Source organism: Lepidochelys olivacea (genome assembly GCF_965140295.1).
Source record: "Lepidochelys olivacea isolate rLepOli2 genome assembly, chromosome: 5".
In the NCBI taxonomy this organism is placed as follows: Eukaryota; Metazoa; Chordata; order Testudines; family Cheloniidae; genus Lepidochelys; species Lepidochelys olivacea.
Window position 1 is genome coordinate 105,512,896 of NC_140415.1, and position 13,753 is coordinate 105,526,648.

A 13,753-nucleotide genomic window follows, 5' to 3' on the forward strand; every position below is an offset into this window, starting at 1 on the left:
CTGATACTTTCTTTTATAAATCATTTTAGAGGGAAAGATTACATAGCATACTCTGTTTTGAGCCATCCTCAGAAACAGTGCGATATAGTTTGCTGTCAAGATAATTTAAATGAGCACCAATGGGGTCTATGAGAAAGTGCCTGGAAAAAAATGGGTCACACAAGTGCCCAAAACAGAAAACACCTGGCTTGGGCACTCAGCAAAGTCACTTTCTGAACCCTTCAGTTCTGGGGAATTATTTTCAGTTCCTAATAGCATCATTTCACACCCTGATAGCTACAAGTGCTTCATGAGCCTTCTAAGTAGTGTAATAGCCCATCAGTGCTTGAATGCTAATTGTTTAACAATGGTCTATACCAGTGCATTTCCATTGGCTTTCTTTTATGTCCTTGTATTAAACTGTGCATGTCAATATGGGGAATGGCCTTCTTTGATGTGACAGGGCAGTGCCTCGCACAAGCAAGTGAAGCTCAGTTATGAGATGCTGCTCATTTTGCTATGATGAGGGGATGTATCCTATAGCTGCTGCACTGCTGTAAACCTTTCTTTTTAATTGCAACAGTTTATAAAATTTGTGATTCAAACTATAGTTGCTTAAGTCCAGTTCTTAGTGGGCCAGGTGTCAACAACATCACCACAATTATTTATTGGCACCTGAGATTACATTTTCAGCAAAGAGTTTAAGGACTAGAGGAGCAAGTAACTAGAACTTTCCTTCCCGCTCTGGAAAGTAGCCCCTTCAAATTAGGAATGAAGCATATAAAAGGGGCGTGGCAAGGACACTTGCATTGCTGCTGCCTGCACTGGATCTTTTTGAGGTCAGCAAGAGGAACTATAATAGTCCTTTTTGATAAAACTGCCCAGCTTTTAATGAGGAGCTCATATAGAAAAGTGGAAGGTACTTATTTATTCCTATATTTGTTTAGTGGTTTGCCTAGTACCCACTGGTTACTACGTGGGGGTTTCAGAGATCTAAAACCTTTTTTGTGTGTATTTTGGTTTTATGTGTATATATTGTTTCAGAGGCAAAAGTGGTAGAAGTTGTATTTCATGATGCCTAATCATTTCTATTTTAATCGCTTTTTTTCAGCTGCCTTAGATTCTGAAATTTGTTCCTAATGGGCCGAAATTGTTCATGGTTGGCTACTTGGAGCCCAATTTATTTTGGAAGTTTGAGTTAAAACAGTTCAGTTGCTTCCAAGTATTTGGAGCCTGGGGGACAAATACACTTCCCGTGTGTGTGTGTGAGTGCGCACACACACACACATTTTTAAAGCAACACATTTTTTGGAGCTGCCTTGAAGCTAAAGTGGGTGGGAGCTGAAAGCTGAAATTTGGCATGGAAGTGTCATCTGAGTATTTCGGTGGCATTTAATTTTTTCAGTTCATTGAGTTATAGGCCTTTGAAAATCACATTTGTCATGTGCTGCAGAATGGATTTGATTATTCTTATCACCAGGACATGTAGGTGTCATATATTGTATATAACTTTCCATAAGAATCTAACCAGGGCACTATATAAGAAGGGGAGGAGAAAAGTAACTTATGCTAACAGAAAATGTTAGCAAAAACACAGGAATAACAAAAACCCAAATTCAGATGGATTTAGATAAGATGTATGTGGTCCACATAACTGAAAGCAGAGAAGCAAAAGTAATAAGATTAGAGACCAAAACCTAACCATGCGTGAAGCCTCCAATGGAAGCACAAAATATTACACAGAACTGGAAAAATCTTGGGTTGGAAAGGTGATCATAAATAATACACTAAAACTGTTTGTACGTTATTTGGCAGCAGTGAAAAGGCAGCCTCAAATAGTTTGGGAATATAAATTGGTAAATGTTAGTCTGATACTGTGCAAGGCATTAATGGGACTGGGACAGTAGTTGGAACAGTACAATGTGTACAGTTTTTTAGGGGCCCATATTATAGGAAAAAGAAAAGGAGTACTTGTGGCACCTTAGAGACTAACCAATTTATCTGAGCATAAGCTTTCATGAGCTACAGCTCACTTCATTCGATGAAGTGAGCTGTAGCTCACGAAAGCTTATGCTCAGATAAATTTGTTAGTGAGCTGTAGCTCACGAAAGCTTATGCTCAAATAAATTGGTTAGTCTCTAAGGTGCCACAAGTCCTCCTTTTCTTTTTGTGAATACAGACTAACACGGCTGCTACTCTGAAACCTGATATTATAGGAAGGACATTATGGAAGATGAAAGGTCAACATGAATCAAAGTTTGAGATATTAATTGTAAAGGTCAGCCAGGCTTGGCCTCTGATACACAGATTAGAATAAAAGGAAATTGTGAGGAATATTCTAGAAATATTGTTTGGAGGACTCTAAAAGAGAGAGAGTACTTCCGAGCAAAAGTTAAAAATAGTTACTGCTGTGGGACAGCATAGTGTTTCTGTCCTGCACTGCCAGCCAAACCCAAGCCCCTCACCTCCACCACTTGCCAAACCAAAAAGGGCTTGGACTGTTTTGGCGATGACAAATTTAGTTTCTGGATGAAGGGAGTTCCTCACATTGATCAAAGTGACCCCTCCTGCTGACTAGGAGCCATGTTGACAAATTCTTTCAAAATAGCCCCATCCTGTCATCCTCAACTGAAAAGTGAACAGTCAGACTGGGGGGAGGTAACTGTCAGGGATTGGTCTTGGGTTGGGACCAATCTTATTTAACACTTTTATTAATGACCTGCGCACAAAAAAGAGGGGGTGTGCTAATAAAACTTGCACACAAAGATGACGCAAAGTTGGGAGGTATTGCCCATATGGAGAAGAACCAGAATATCATACAAGAAGATCTGGATGACCTTGAAAACTGGAGTAATAGAAATGGGATGAAATGTAGTAGTGTAAAATATAAAGTCATGCACTTGGGGACTAACAACAAGAATTTTTGCTATAAGCTGGGGCCTTATCAATTGGAAGTGACAGAGGAGGAGAAAGACTGGGGTGTATTGGTTGATCACAGGATAACTATGAGCTGCCAATGTGATGTGGCCAAGAAAAAGGCTAATGCAATTCTAGGATGCATCAGGCGAGGTATTTCCAGTAGAGACAGGAAAGTGTTATTGCCATTACACAACACACTGATGAGACCTCATCTGGAATGCTGTTTGCAGTTCTGGTCTTCTATGTTTAAGAAAGGTGAATTCAAACTGAAACAGGTGCAGAGAAGGGCTACTAGGATGGTCAGAGGAATGAGAAACCTATCATATGAGAGGGGAATCAAGGAGGTTGGTTTATTTATCCTAACCAAATGAAGGCTGAGGGAGATATGATTGCTTTCTATAAATATATCAGAGAGGTAAACACCAGGGAGGGAAAGGAGTTATTTAAGATAAAGGCCAATGATCATACAAGAACAAGTACACATAAACTGACCATTAATAAGTTTAGGCTTGAAATTAGAGGAAGATTTCAAACCATCAGAAGACAGAAGTTCTGGAATAACCGTCCAGGGGAGCAGTGGGGCAAAAAACATAACTGGTTTCAAGACTGAGATTGTTAAGTTTATGGAGGGGATGGTATGATGAGACTGCCTACCATGGCATGTAGCTGATCTGTTACTGCTAGTAGCAAATATCCCCCAACAGCTAGTGATGGGATACTAGATAGGGGGGGGCCTAAGTTACTACAGTGAATTCTTTCCCAGGTGTCAGGCTGGTGCATCTTACTGAAATGCTCAAGATCCAACTGACTGCCAAATTTGGGGCCAGGAAGGAATTTCCTGCTGGGTCAGACTGCTACCCAGTTTGTAGCATGGGGCATCACAGGTTTAAACTAATGTAAATGGCGAATTCTCTGTAACTTGAAGTTTTTAAATCGCGATTTGAGGACTTCAGTAACTTGCCAGAGCGGTTATGGGTCTATTACAGGAGTGGGTGGGTGAGGTTCTGTGGCTGCAATGTGCAGGATGTCAGACTAGATGGTCCCTATTGGCCTTAAAGTCTGTGTGACTGGGAATTGAACTGACAACTTCTAAATTTACGAGTAGAAGAATGAATCAGTGGGAATGTAGGGAAAATTGTTTCCCTTCTGCCAGCTGATAGCAGATTTTGGGGCCTTGCAGTTTAGTTTCCTAATGGAGGAGACACCAGTGGTGTGGAATCAGGGAATTTTCTTGTGTGTTTCACTATATACACCAGTCTTAGAACAAAAGTGATCACAGACAGCATGCAGGCAATCCACGCTTTCGGGAATATCAATCCAAACCAGTGTCTGGTTCCCAGGAAGCAACTCTGCACCAAAAATTAACTCTAGTTAAAAGATGCAGGCTGTTTGCAATAGCCCTTCCCCAAAACAATTCTATCACAAAACAATGCAGCATTTCTTCAAAGACTGTGCACTGTTCACATTCTAAGAAATAGAATACTATGGGTAACTATGCCAACTGGGGACTCCCACTATAACAATATTCAGGGCAAACTTTCTTGAAGAAAACGTGTATCAGTCAAAAATAGCTGAATATGTGGGTTGATTAATGGTTTGTGAAGTACAAACACACAGTTTCCATCTTAAACTAGCCTGAACCTATAGCTTCCAGCTAAATTTCACTTTGTTTTTAATGCCGTTTGAACTTAACACAAAGCAAGACCAAGGGGGAGCAACTGCTTTCCACCCAAAAGAGGGGTTTGCACGAACTTCTGCACAGTTACTGCAGGGTGTCTCAGGGCTGCTTTCTGCTCCTGAGCCTATAAAGCAGAAAACACTTTATTTTTGCTTGGGAGTGTGCTGCCTTGGTCTTATAATTAGTTTTTGTTCAACATCTATCTATTGTCCGTTTGCACTTAGGCCACCTAAGAAGATACCCTAATTCTGCTCCTTGCAGCTTCCAATAAACACACTTAGGACAATGATGAGCCACAATTCTCACAGAACCAAGAGGTACCCCGAGAATATGGCTGCATTTTAGGCTTTTCTTCTCACTGTCACACACAATTTATCCCTGAAAAGCCCTAGAAAATGTAGGTTTAAATGAATGATGTTACAAACATTAAGCACCATCTGATGCTGCAGCTTTGATTATATTAATTTGCACTTCTGTAGCACTTTCTATCTCATAATGAATGAACTACCTCATAGCTTCCAGACAGTGTGTGGATGGTAATACCTGCCCCTGCACCTCCTCAAATTCTAGCCCCATAGAGGGGAATTAGGAAGAAGGCATCTGAGAGAGGGAAGGTCAGCAGTGTCACAGCTATTTTCTGCAGCAGTGCTCAGTCTTCCACGATCTCATTCCTGTTGTTGAGCTGCTCAGCCTCACAGAAAGGCAGATGGTCAGCAAGGGACATGACACAAAAAAGGCTGGTTTCCTATAACAGGCTGAGAAGGTCTGGGATTCTGGTTCTCTGCTCCTGCCACATATCCCTGGGAAGAGGTGGCCAAGGGAAGAGGAAGCGAGTGTGGAGGGAACAGAAGTGACTTGAGTGGGAAACAGGACAGCTAGACTGGGTAGAGATTTTGAAAGGATGGAGGAGGGGGGGATGATGGATTTGATTACAAGAGACTGAATCTGAGGAACTGCTAAAGAGCCCCGTAAGGAGGGTGGAAGGATGTGTAGTGTGGACAGGCTCTTGTGAGGACAGCAAGGGCCAAGCGTAGGGGATGGAATTAGAGGTGCTGGGAGCTGCTGCACCCCCTGGCTTGAAGTGGTTTCCATTATATACAGGGTTTACAGTTTTGGTTCAATGACTCTCAGCACCCCCACTATACAAATTGTTCCAGCTACCCCTGGGACCAAGAGCAATTGGAGAGCTAGTTTCTTGCTTTCCCTGTCCCGGGGAAGACAGGGGCGTCAAAATTACTCCACTATATATAGCCCTAATAAGTATCTGAGGCACAGCTTCACCATCTGTAAAATGAGGTTGATAATATTTAACTACTTCATGTTAGACTGGAATGCCCCAGATCTGGGTTCAATTCCTGTCTCTGCCACAGACTTTGTGTGATTTGGGGGGGGGGGGGGTTACACTTAACCTCTCTGCTTCAGTTTCCTATCTGTAAAATCAGAATCTAATTGAACAACTGTTCAATTTTAAGGATTGCACTGTGATGCCAAGTCCCTCTAATATCCTGAATATGTGAATTACTGCAGCCAATCATAACTGAGTGACGGCAAAAAAGGCCGGCAGGGATGTGGGGAAAGCTATTCATGGACAGCATCAATATCAACTGCACTATCCTTTGTAAGCATAGAAGTTTAGTGCTAACTAGTCATAGATCATGTATCATAATTTACTTTTTTATTTAAAATCAAAAGCAATAAATACATTAAATAAAAACATCCTGAGAGAAACAATAGTCTTACAAGAACTATATTTTTTTAGTAGGACAGAAATTTAATCATTTTGAATATACTCTTAAATTTTCCATGGCCTTTATATAAGTATTTAAGGCTAAGATTTAGTCATGGGCATTTTTGATAAAAGTCATGGAAAGGTCACAGGCAATAAACAAAAATTCAGGGCCTCGTGACCTGTCCATGACTTGTACTGTAAATACCCCTGACTAAATCTTTGGTGTTCCGGAGGATTCTGGGAGTGCAACTGCTACTGTGGAGGGGGCTGGCGCTATGGAGCCCGCTGGTGCTCAGTGTGGGGGCCCTGGGGTGCCCGCTGGTGTTTGGGGGAGAAGGGTGGCCCAGGACAGTGACTGCTGGTGCTGGTGGGGGATGGCCCCACTGGCCTGGGACCTAGGGTTACCGACTTTTCACTTGCACAAAACTGAACACCCTTGCCCCGCCCCTCCTCTGAGGCCCTGCCCCTTCTCCAAGGCCCCACCCCCTGCTTACTCCATCCCCCCTCCCTCTGTCGTTCTCTCTCCCCACTCTCACTCACTGGCTCAGAGGACTGGGGTGGGGCCAGAAATGAGGAGGTCAGACTGCGGGAGGGGGCTCCAGGCTGATGCAGTGGGTTGGGATGCAAGAGGAGGTGAGGGCTCCGACTGGGGGTGTGGGCTCTGATGTGGAGTCTGGGATGAGGGATTTGGGGTGTAGGAGGAGGCTCCGGGCTGAGGGGTTCGGAGTGTGGGAGGGGGCTCTGGGCTGGGGCATGGGGGTGTGTGAGGGCTCTGCCTGGGGGTGTGGGCTCTAGGGTGAGGCTGGGGATGAAGGGTTTGGGTTACAGGAGGGGGATCTGGGATGTGATTGAGGGGTTTGGCAGGCGGGAGGGCGATCAGGGCTGGAGCAGGGGGTTGGGCACGAGGGAAGGTGTCAGGGGTGCAGGCTCCAAGCAGCGCTTGCCTCAAACAGCTCCCAGAAGCAGCGGCATGTCCCCTCTCTGGCTCCTACGCGGAAGCATGGCCAGGCAGATCCGCATGCTGTTCTGTCTGCAGGCACTGCCCTGGGGTCAGTCGCACCTGCCAGCTGCAGAAGTCCCGGAGGTCCCAGAAAGAGACGGAATCTGTGACCAACTCACAGCCTTATTTATAATAAAATGGGCTAGAACAAAACCTCAGATCGAAACTTAGCAGAGGAGGCTGAAAAAGTGGACTTTCTCAAAAGTGGCAGTGTTGCAACTTTGATGTCAGCACTTGGCTTATTTAGTGATAAGGCAGAGTTGTAAACTTGTATCTGAACCCAGACTGGAGGGTTCAATTTGGTCCTTTGCCTAATAAAGTTGTGAAAGAGAAAAACTTACCCATAGTAATGTTTGGGATTTGAGAAGCGTTTTTCCAGGACAACACATTCCTTCGCCTCTCCACCAACTTTACACCCTTTTTCTGTGGAATCACCACATTTGTATTCCACTCCAGCAGAGGGCAACGTGCATCCTTAAGTGGGATTTTGTTATCACACTGCTGTTCTCTAATACTTCACTGCAAAATGTCCCAATGATCTTTCTCCATAAAACAAGATATTGTACTACATGACTGTTCAATTCTTCACCTCTGTTCATGCCTTCTCTTATAAGAGGATAGCACTTCTGCATTACAGTAGATTGATTTTTTTTTTAAAAGATTTTCCAGCTCTGAAGTATAAGGACTCCAGATGGTACTTTCTTCCTTCCACTCACAGCCTACATAGAACTACAGTAGCCTTGGTTACTTTGCCATACCTCTGATTTATTAGGTTTTTACATCCATCTCTAAACCTGCAGGATAGTCTGTCTGTCTGTCTTTTTTTTGGAGCATTGATGGTACGTCTGGATCTCCTCTTCTGCAGGAAACATACAACAAATTGTGTGAGGAAAGTAGATTTTAAAAAGCTTTATGGTGTTTGTTTTCCATCCTTTGTAGTGAAGTATATTTTATGTACATATGCGATCATGGGATATATTTCATGCTAAATAGATTTTATAGTGGTTGTATATTTTTTAAAGGAGAATTCTTAAAAAGCCTTCCCACAAATAAGTAATTTACCGTGGTAATGAAAGATCAAATAATTCATTCCAGCTGGATGTGATGGTACTGGAGATAAACTCACATGCCTGAATAGTGCCTGGTTGCTGTGAGAATATGCAAAGAGAGGGGAATGTGCAAGGAGCAGGGACTGAGCATGATGGGAGTCCATGCTGAGGGTTGCCAGGACTCTACAGACCTAGAGCTGGCATTAGCCTGCCCGTAGGGACCAGAGATGGTTGGGACCGTTGACCTCTCTAGCTAAGCAGTTCAGGTGCAGAGGAGAGCAGATGCTGTGCCCTGTCCAACGGTGGCACTGCAACCATGACTCATCCTACACTCCCTAAAGCACTGGCACAATGCCTCCAGAGAGCTTGTACAAAGATAGTGTACCTTTGCCCCAAACCGAATGCAGGGCTGTGGCTATGCACTGCTTTTAGCTCTCAGTGTTATGGGGCCTAGATAAGTCTTCAGATCCTTAGGTCTTTGGAAATGGCTATTGTTGTCTGCATTCCATTTTTAACATAAGGGAACGCTACACAGATTGCATTAGTACATATAGCACATCAAGGGATAATATGGGATTCCCTAAGTGCTTCAGAACCCTGTCTTCTCATGACAATGCTATTGGCATGAAAGTATTATTTTTAATGCTCAGCTATTGTTTTAACTTTCCTTCTCTGCAGGCTCTCTCTCTCTCTCTCTCTCTCTCTGGATGTTGGCTGTACTCCATCAGAGGCTTCTATAGGACTTTGTCTCCATGGAATATGTGGAGAGTATTGTTAATATGCCTCATCATAGAGCTCTCTCCATTTTCTATCCTGCTATAATATTCTTATTATGGTACATTGGGGTAAAACCTGACTCTTCTTCTGTTGCAGTGGAAAACCCTGCCTACAGCAGAACTAGTGCGTGATTTAGGAAGACCATATAGGGGGTCCACATCCCTTCCATGCCTCATTTAGCTGCCACAGACTCTGTCCGTACAGCAGGGTCTGTAGTTACTGGGGCAAGGCCAGATGGGCAAGAGTTGGTAGATTGATGCTCCATGTATCCACAAATTTGCCCACATGGTAAAGCAGCGGACTTAGGGCTGCAGACTATCCTCTTTGATAGTCCAGACTCCACAGTCTGGGAAAGAGACTTCCTTTCTTTCAGCCCTTGTGGAGTCCCCCTACCCCTGAACTAAGGCAGGTTACTCAGGCTTGCTGAGAATATGGAAGTGGGGGAACAATCTGGCCCATAGATAATGTAGAAAAAGGTCAGACTTTTAGGCTAAGAGCAATTTAACATGGTGCACTTAACAGCTAACTTTAAAAAGTCTCATGCAAATAATTCCTATTACCATTACAAATGTGTTATTTTAATTTCATTTTTCACAAATTGTATTTTTTCTTTTTAATGTCAATATTCACTAGGTGTAGTTATATCAGACCATCTTTTTGCCAGTCCTGAGTGCCACTCTACAATTCATGCATTAGTTGTATGCATGAGATGTGGAGTTTCCCTCTCTCAGTTTAACTGTTCTCTCAATGGTAGATTTCTTCCACTGGTACAATTACATTTCCTCCTTCTCCACTCTGTGTTTTTATTATGGCTCCTCTTCTTGTGCCCTATCAGTATTTCTTTGGCTCCCTTTTGTGCCTTTCTTTAGCTTCCAGCTTTGATTTCCATGGCTATGCTATGCCACATTTTCTGCTTCTTAAGCTTATTCACCTCCCTTCCTTCCTCCTTCCTTCAACAATGAGACACTTTATAATGCACTGAAATTTGCTTTCCTCTGTGACAGAGTTGCCTCTTGCTTAATATATGAGCTTGGCTTTTATTTTCTCTGGGCATTTTCTGTAGAATCTCTTCCCCTCTCCCTCATTTGCATACACAAGCTGCTGGAGCAAGCCTGGTGTTTTGATTTTGGGCCAGTACATTAGCTCACAGTTTGCAGGTTCAAATGATAACATTTTTATCAGCCATCCTAATGCCGGTAGGATTTTGCCAGATTTCGCAAACTAAGCAGAGACAGAGCTCCTTAATACTTGGATGGGACCCTTGAACCTACAGTACTTTAGCCAAGTGTTCCCATACTAGAAAGTAGTAAGGTTCAGCAGGTAGCCAGCCACGCCTCCTGCACGGTGCTGTATAGTAGCACATTTCCTGTTGACTAAAACAGATCCTTCCCCTACAGACATGAACCACTTGTAGAGACTGAGACAGAGAATACAGCTAAACTGCAGCGGTATAAATAAGGGGCCAGATCTTCAGCTGGTGTAGATTGGCATAGGTAGAGTGAAGGCAGTGGAGCTATGCTGACTTGCATCAGCTGAGGATCTGGCCTCCTGTGTTCATCTTTTAACTTTGTCACCTAAATAAGGCCAAATCCTGAACTGGGTTGCATGGGTGAGCAAGGTAGTAAAGGGGCCAAAGGAGCCCTGCGCTACCTCGCACTGGCTAGCTGTACTGCTGCTCTTAGCATGAGAGGGGAAGCAGGCTTTGCTGAGCCGTCTGTAGGCAGCGGAGAGAGGACAATAGATGTACAGGTGCAATGGCAGGCATATGCTGGGTATAGATCCAGTGCAGTTTGCTTCCTCTCTGGAACAGCGGAGAGTCTGGGAGGGAGATAGTGACAAGGTGAGTTACAATTGCTTTCCCAGGCTGCTCCCGGGCAGCACGACTCCTCTCTGTCCCTTGCTAAGGGCAGATCGCTAACTCATGATCTAGCCCTAAATTAGTTCTCCTGAAACCTGCGCAGTCATCACTGAAGTATCTCAGTGTTCCTTTCAGTGATTGGCAGTCTTCTCTCGGAGTCAGCACTGAACTAAAACCTCAGCCTAGAGGTGGGGGAGTCTTGTGCTGTGGGAGATGCCATATTTCATATGCGGACATAAAAGCAGAGTCCTGATCCCTAGTGGCCATTACAGATCCCATTGCAATCTTCACAGTACGGGGTGTAAAACCCAGTGCCCTGGTCTACCCGCCAATTTGAGTAATTTCATTCTGCCTATCTAAATTACCTCTATAGTTTAATGTGGGTGTGGAATGTGTCTTCATTCCCAGTGTAGTGTCATTGTTTAATAGCATACAATCACCATGTTCTTCTTTTGGGTAGTTGTAAAGCAATGCCTGTATGCTGTATGTGTTCTCAGATGTTCTGGTTCCTCCAGGATGAAAGGCGCTGTATCAATATAAGGTTGTAGATCTTTTCTGGAAACGCTAGCATGCAACTTCTTGTTATTGTGTGTATTGGAGCAGCACACAGAGTGGGTCCCTCTTGTGCTAAGCACTGTTCAAAGTGCATAGGAAGAAATGGTCTGTGCATGAGGAATTTACAGTTTAAGAAAGAGTTTACAATCTAAAGCCCAGATGCTGCAGTGAAATCAGAACTATTCAGGTTGCAAGAAGGTTCTACCACTTGGGGTTCATTGAAGATGGGGCCTTTAGGATGTAATTGAGCTTGAAAAACAATAGGTTTGAAGGTCCATAATCATATTCATCAGTGGGGCTGGGTTTATCCTTTGACATGTGACACATTTATATGGCCAGTGTTTTAAATCTGTCTTCATGTTCCAATGGCATATACCACACAATCTACTGCAAAAGTTTCAAATCCTCCTGAAACTTTTAATGACACTGTATTCTCCTTCTGCATGTTGCATTGGTACTTAGTAACAAGAAGAATTCGGTTTGCCAGGAACAGAATGGTAAAATTATTTTGTATTATCTACAGAGTAATGCATTTTAATTAATAATGTACTGGTATAAAAAGGAGAGGTTTTATTTTTGGTCTGAGATTTTTCCATGCCAGATCATTAATGTAAAAAAAAATAGCCATTTACAAAATATATTCTAACACAATAGAACTAACAAGAATACCATTATCATGACATCAATATTTTGGTATCTAAAATAAATTAATTTACATTTCATCACTTCAGATGACTTTTTATAATTTGCATATGCATATTTATCTTTAGATGCAATATTTTAAATAAAACCACAACACTGAATGTTATAAACTCCTGATCTGAATTTAAAGGCACTGAAGTCATTGGTCAGCATTTATCAAAATAAATATCTATCTTTAATCTTACTAATTTGTAAGTCAATCACACACCCCCCCTTTCAAACAAATCCAAAATGCTTTACAGAAATGTACTTCTGCTTAGATTTTAAAGGTGCTTTGTATGGTTTTTCTAAGGTGCTGTTCACTGAAGACTTTTGAAGGAACTCAAATATAAAATTGCAGAATTATTAATTGTGGTATGTTCTCTATCACTTTAATCAGCCTACATTCCAGATGACTGGAGAATGGCTAATACAAGTCTGATTTTTTTTAAAAAGGCATCAGCGGCAATCCTGGCAATTACAGGCTCATAAGCCTAACTAGCAGGCAAACTGGTTTAAACTATAGTAAAGAACAGAATTATCAGAAATGTAGGAAACACAATATGTTGGGTAAGAGCAAATGTGGGTTTTGGAAAGGGAAAACATGCCACACCAATATATTAGAATCTTCTGAGGTTGTCAACAAGCATGTGGACAAGGGTGATCCACTGGATATAGTGTACTTGGACTTTCAGAAAGCCTTTGCCAAAGGCTCACCAAAGGCTCTTAAGCAAACTAAGCTGTCATGGGATAAGAGTGAAGGTCCCCTTGGGGACAAGTAACTGATTAAAAGATAGGAAACAAAGGACAGGAATAAATGGTCAGTTTCCACAATGAAGAGAGTTAAATACCAGGGTCCACCAAGGATCTATAAACTGGGAGCTATGTGGTTCAACATATTCACAAATGACCTGGAAAAGGGGGTTAACAGTGAGGTGGAAAAATGTGCAGATGATACAAAATTACTCAAGACAGTCAAGACCAAAATTTCCTCTGAAGTGTTAGAGGGATTTCACTAAACTGGGTGACTGGGCAACAAAATGGAAGATGAAATTCAATGTTAAGAGCAAAGTAATGCATGTGGGAAAAATATTCTCAACTAAACATGTAGAATGATGGAGTCTAAAATAGCTATTACCACTCAAGAAGAGATTTTTAGAATCATCATGGTTAGTTCTCTGAAAACATCTGCTCAATTTGCGCTGGAAGTCAAACAAGCTAACAGAACTAGGAAAGGGATAGATAATAAGACAAAATATCATAATGACATGATGTAAATCCATTGTATATCCACACCTTGAATGCTGTTTGCAGTTCTTGTTGCCCCCATCTCAAAAAAAGAGAGTGGGAAGAGGTGGTGGTGGGGGAATATGAAAATGATTAGGGAGATGGAACAGATTCCATTTGAGGAGAGATTAAAGAGACTGGGACTGTTCATCTTAGAAAAGAGGTATCTACAGGAGGATATGATAGAGGTCTATAAAATCAGGAAAGGTGTTTAGAAAGTGACTAGGGAATTATTATTTAC